The sequence below is a fragment of the Eptesicus fuscus genome, chromosome 6 (assembly GCF_027574615.1).
Source record: "Eptesicus fuscus isolate TK198812 chromosome 6, DD_ASM_mEF_20220401, whole genome shotgun sequence".
Taxonomy (NCBI): domain Eukaryota; kingdom Metazoa; phylum Chordata; class Mammalia; order Chiroptera; family Vespertilionidae; genus Eptesicus; species Eptesicus fuscus.
The window spans coordinates 27,377,980-27,383,979 of record NC_072478.1 but is presented as its reverse complement, the minus strand read 5'-3'; the positions used below and the strand labels follow the sequence as shown (position 1 = coordinate 27,383,979).

At 52.7% G+C, this 6,000-nt stretch overlaps 1 protein-coding gene across 2 annotated transcripts in view; it reads left to right on the top strand.

The window, feature by feature from the left end:
- The first annotated feature begins 1,205 nt into the window (after positions 1-1,205).
- Positions 1,206-6,000, top strand: part of KDM4B (lysine demethylase 4B) — a 132,256-nt gene continuing 127,461 nt past the window's right edge. For both annotated transcript variants that reach the window (XM_054717483.1, XM_054717484.1), the window contains exon 1: positions 1,206-1,307. The gene's annotated coding sequence lies outside the window, so the exon portion shown is untranslated. The remainder of the gene's footprint in view (positions 1,308-6,000) is intronic.

Genomic DNA, 6,000 nt, shown 5'->3' with positions numbered 1-6,000 from the left:
ACAATTGCATAATTATTTTCTCTGGGTACATGATCTCCAGGAATATAGTGTAGGTGCTTACAAGAAAACGTCCGATGGTCCGGTTTATACAGCTCCCTGTGAAATAAGGTTGTGCTCACACCCCTTTCTGGTATGCAATTAATAATGATGTCAATAGCAAACCTTAATTGTTCACCATGCAAAACCACGTTTTCAAATCTTTTCCGTGCGTCCTCCCACTTAATTCTGGCAACATTCGGAGGAGAGGGCCCAGACAGTGGTGTGTGTGTGTGTGTGACCATCATATCCATTTCACTGGGGGAAAATAGGCCCAGCGAAGAGGTGAGGCCCAGCAAAGAGGCCACCCTTGGTGAGGCGTGAACCCCAGTTGAGCTTTGCACCTAGGTCAGGTAACACCAAACTCCTCCCTTCTCCTAAGTTTTAGGGGGGAGGGAGGGGAGGCATTTAATTTTATCCGGAAGGCCTTGCCTCCTTTACAAAGGTTGATTGTGATGGAAATGAACTTGGTTATGTTTTGGGGGAACGGAGAAGACGTTTGCTGCTTGACTTCTATTTCTACAGTTATCAGTTGCCCAACTTTGCAAAATGGAATGCGTTGGGGCTATACTTCCTAACTCGGGACTTTTTGAATTGGGGAACTCTGCGCCCAAATTACGGCTACAGCTACGGGTCTCGAACCCTATCGCCACGCCTCCCAGACCCGGTGCTGATGTTGTGCAGGGTCTCACGTACTCAGCTGCTGCCTGATAACTAAGGCGGGGCCAGAACCGTGATTGGCATCCGCTTCAGCCAGCCCGCGCCTCAGGCTGACCCCGCAAGCCAATACCCGCTTGTTCCCCTCGATCCCCGAGGCGTCCTTGTCAATCCGAGGCCTAGACGCCGTCTAGTTGGTTGCGACTGCCTTTGCTGGCGTATGCCGCCTCCAATGAAAATGAAGCCGGTCAGCGGGCACGTGGGTAGGCTTCGGCGTGTCCCCGCCTGCCGGCCAATAGGGAGGCGAACCCGAGGCCAACGCCCGCCCAGTCGAGGCTCGCCGGAGGCGGCTGGTGCTGTGTTGATCGGCCCGGCGGAGGGGAGGGGCGGAGCTGTCAGCAGCAGCCAATGGGAGCGCGGGCGTGGGCTCGGGGGCCAATAGAATCCGGGGCGGGGCTGGCGCGCGTCCTCATAAGCCCCGCCCGGAGCGCTCGCGGAGGGCTCGGCCGCCAGCGACCGAGCGGGGCCCGGCCCGAGCGGGACCTGGGGGTGCGACGCCGAGGGCGGGGGAGCGCGCGCCTCTGCTCCGGATCGGGCCGCGCGCGCCGCCTCAGGTGAGCCCGCGGGAGGCGGCCGCCGCATCCGAGCGCGGGCCTTGCCACCGCCGCACCCGCACCACGCCGGGGGCTGTGGGCGGGCGAGCGCCCGGGACTCGAGGCCCAGGCCTCGGGTGAGGCCTGCTCTGGCCGCGGTCGCCGCGCTTTGTCCCGGCCTGTGAGGAGGTTGGGGGCGTTAACCGCCCGGCCCGGAGCGCCCGCTGGGCCTCGGGCGGGGGCGGTGCGGCTGGACAATAGCGGGGCCAGGGACGGGAGGCTGGGGCGCCCTGCCTGGGCTAGGGGCTCGCGGGGGTTGGGCCCGGGCGTCCCCGCCGGCCCCGCACAAAAGATGACAGCGTGGGTGGCCCATCCAGGCCGGCCCTGTTCGGCTGGGCCCTTCTATTATTCACAATCCTGATAGTTAAAGAAATAATAATTATAATAAAGAGAGCCCAGGCCCTGGGTGGAACCCCCTGCATTTCCGGCCCTTTGGGCACTAGTGGGGTTAACGGGGCGCTTCCTAGGGACTCTCCCTGAAATATCCATCACTACATCCCACTCCTCTCCCAGAGTCAACCCGCAGTGCCATCGCGGCTTCCAAACTTGCCTTTCATCTCCGTTAGCCCCCCTAAAATAAGCATGCAATCTGGATTTTTCATTTTAAAAAATGTATCCACTTGCTATGCACATCACAGATTATAGACGCGTCCCACAGTCCCTCCCCCTCTCAGCTCCATCATATCTCGAAGTCCCCCTTCTCTGTAGCAATAAATTGTGGAGTGGCTTCCGCAACCACCTCCTGGGGCTGTCCTTGCCACCCTTGAGGGAGCTGGGGATGGATTCATTCTGAATGACACCTGACCCGGGATGTGTAAGGGCCCAGGTCTGCACCAATGGATGCTATGACACCAGGGGAATTGGGGTGCACATACACCTGGGCAAAGTGAAAGGTTTTACAGGGCTTCCCCCGCCCTCCCACCCCCCACCCTCCAGCGCGGGGGAGGCATGGACTGTGCTTCTGTGTGTCCCATCTGTTCTCCTCCCCCCATCCTTTTGTTTTAATAATTCAGGTGCACCTGGGGAACTGTTTCCCGAGTTCTGTTCGGTGGAGTCCAAGATCCTATTATATGTAAAAAATGTGTCCTTTCCATGTGTTTTTGTCAATGCATTTATTCAGCAAGCTCCTTTGGGTCCCACTGTCGTAAGGTCTGAGATGCCTGTCTCACCCCTTTGCTTCAACAGCCAGTTATCTGGCTGCCCCCAGGTTGGAGAAAACCCCCAACACGGGCTCATTAATGACTCCTATGGGCTTTTCTTGCCCCCATGGTGCAAGAACTAATGACTCCCCCTAATTCTCAAATAATAGCTTCCTTATGAGGCATGGGAGGGTTTGTCAACTCACTGGTCAGCCTTTTCTTGCCTCCATTGCAAAAGCAGTGGGTAGCCTCTCTTGTCTTTGCAGTTTGTTTTTTGGAAACCGAAGGACAGAGTGTAAAAGTCGAGGAGTCAACTTGTGATTATCTAAGTCCAGGGTTTTTGAAACTCACTGGTCCTCTTTCTGTGCTTCTGATTGGCTGCTTGGCAGATTTTGCTGCTCCTCGTGCAGGGGACACTGTGATGGTCAAACCACCCTCCCCTGGTGGAGGTCACTTTGGAGGGTTGGGGGCAAGAGAGTGGTTTCGGTGTGATTACACAAATGTTCTCAGGTGTTGCACAGGGTGTACAAGTGGTTACTGTGTCAGGTGCCTCGTGTGCATGTGTGCATGTGTGTAGTTGTTGAGACTTGAAATGTATATAGATCTTACTTAGTAACAGTCGACTTTCTTGCATTTTCTAATCCTTGCCTCTTTGAAGAGTGGACTGCTAAGGAGCTGTTAAATAATGTTAGAGCTTAAATAATGTTCAGGACCCCACTCCGCCTTTGTTCTACTTTTCTGTTTTTTTTAGAAAAGACCCTCCCTGTCCTACTGCCTTCCTGAGGAGCTCCTTGGGGCAGTCAGGGGCCCTCTGTGGTGTCTGTGTCTACGCTCTCTCTGCCCCCCAATACGTAATCCCGCATCTCTCCGTCTCCCCTGCTGGTTTCTTGTGCTCCACCCCTTCCCCTGGCTGACTCATCTGAGCCTCTGCCCTGGAGAGCCCATCTGTTCCTTGGTTCCATCTGACACCTGTGAGGATGGGCATTGGAGATGTGTGAGTGCTGAGGCAGGTTTTGGGGAGCCCCTGATTTAAAGGGGCTTCAGATTTAGTGAGGGAAAGAGAAACGGGTGTTCCCACCTATGATGGTGCTGTGGAGCCCACTGCCCTCAGGGCTGGCTCATGGAGCAGGCAGGATGAGGTGATGGGTGCTGAGGAATGGAGGAGGGGACCAAGGCATGGGCAAATGAGCATTTCCAGTTGGCTTGCTTCCTGGGATCTGTATTCAGAGCTTCGGTGTGGGGTTCAGAGCTGTGTGACCTTAGACTAGTCACTTGCTCAAGAACAAAATGGGGTGGTCACTAAACCTTCCCAAGTGTGGTAGGGTGTGGAGAGCAAATGAGCTGTGGGCAGATGGCAGGACCGTGAAGGCTCCGTATACTTGCTGGGCCACTGTCACACCTCACTGGCGTTCAGGACTCTGCCCTTCTGCGGCCACAGCTCTTACTTGTCCTGCCACTGGGTACCTCTGCCTCCAGCTGAGAATGCCAGACCTAAGAGGACAGGGCCTAAACCTGGACTCCATTCTGACTTGCTGTTCTTGGCAGTGTCCTTGTCTTCCTGTTCTCTTCATTCCCCTAATGAGTCTGAGGACCTGCGTTCAAATCCCTTCTTTGGGGCAGGTCACTTCACGTCTCTGGGCCTCACTGTCCTCATTTGTAAAATGGGTATAATGAGAACCCATCTCCAGTAATTGTGAGGATGAAAGGGGATGAAAGGCTCTAAAGTGCTTTGCATGGCGCCAGGGAGCTGTGAACTCTGAGCTGATTTATTATCACTGGGGTGCTGTCTGATTCTGCCCAGGTCTCCCCATTTGTCCTGTCCACACTTGGGCTGGATTGTTCTCTGGGAGGGCTTTCCTGGGCACTGTGGGGTGTTGAGGAGCATCCCTGGCTCCAACCCACTTCATGTCAACAGCACTCCCCCCACTATCAATTGTAGCAACTGCATTTCCCAGACATTGCCCAGTGTCCCATGGGGGGTACAGTCACTCACAGGTGAGACTCTCTCACTTAACAGCAGCCTGATATTTGGCGGTATCCCCGATGTATCTCTTATTCTAGTTCCCTTTGCCCCCTTTCTCCCTTCCAGTCTTTAATAGGGAGGGGCCTTTTTTTACAAATTGTGTCTAGCCCATAGTCCTAGGCCTGGCTGTCCAGGTTTTTCCCAATTGCCACTCTGACTTTCTCCCGCTCTTCCCAGCCTACTGCTTCCATCTCCCCATCCCCCAGGAGAGAAGCTCACAGGCACTTCCATGCCACCTGAGTCCTTGCCACTTGTCACCATCCTGTCCATAGTGTGGGGGTTTTCCTAACTGTTCTTGGCTTCTGGGAACTCACAAGTCTCCTACCCAGGTTTCCACACCCTCCTGGTCACCATATCCCTTCCTGTCAATTTGCTTAACAGTTATTCTGAATTTTAAGGTAACTCACTTCTTTAATCTTTGCCTCTTCCTGAACAGTTTTGTCTGTGGAGTCATTGGACTGATAATATACTAGTTGCAGATACTTTTACACAATAAAATTAATTTAAAAAAGTTTGTATTCAATTACTGAGGCCTTAGTGGATCAATGAATTTATTTTGTTGTCAGATGAATTGTTTTTTGAGTTTACTCCCTGGTTTGAATTGGCCTGTGCTGGGAGCATCTTGGTTAGATAAGGTGTCCTGACTCTCTTTTTTCACTCCTGCTTGCTCAAGGCACTTAAAAACCTTTAAAAATGGCCTTCCTCTGCTTAGAACCCTCTAGTGACTTCTTGTTCTTGGAAAAAATTCCAATTCCCTTTCCATGGCCTCCCTGCTTTGTCCTCTGTGGTGTTCTCCTCTCTCACTGTCCTACCACCTTCCCCTCCTGTGCCTGTACCCCTTCAGTCTAACAAGCTTCCCTGCCTACTCTTCCCTGCCTCAGGGCCTTTGCACTTGCTGTTCCCTCTGCGAGAATGCTGTCCCTTCACATCTTTACTCAGCTGGCTTCTTATCTTTAGGTGTTGGCTCAGAGAGGCCATCACTGACCATACTACCTAAATTCACCCTTCCAACCACCCTTGCTCCCATCCTGCCTGTTCTTCTTGGTACTTAGTATTACCAGAAATGCATATTAATCTGTTTATGTATTTGCTGTCTGTCTCATTCATGAGGGGGAGCTTTTTCTGTAAAGGGTCAGGCGAGACTGCGTCTGTTCCAACTATTCCACTCTGCCTTTGTAGCACAAAAGTATGAGTGGGTGTATCTGTGTTCCAATAAAATTTTATTTATGGACACAGAAATGTGAATTTCATATACTTTTCACGTGTCATGAACTATTTTTCTTCTTTTAATCTCCCTTCCCCCAGCCATTAACAGAAATCAGAAACAGTCTTAGTTTGTAGGCTGTACAAAAGTAGGTGGCAGGCTGTGTTTGACCCGCAGAATGTCTGTCTTCATTGCTGCGTGTCTCTCTAGCACAGTGGTTCTCAACCTTTCTAATGCCGCGACTCTTTAATACAGTTCCTCATGTTGTGGTGACCCCCAACCATAAAA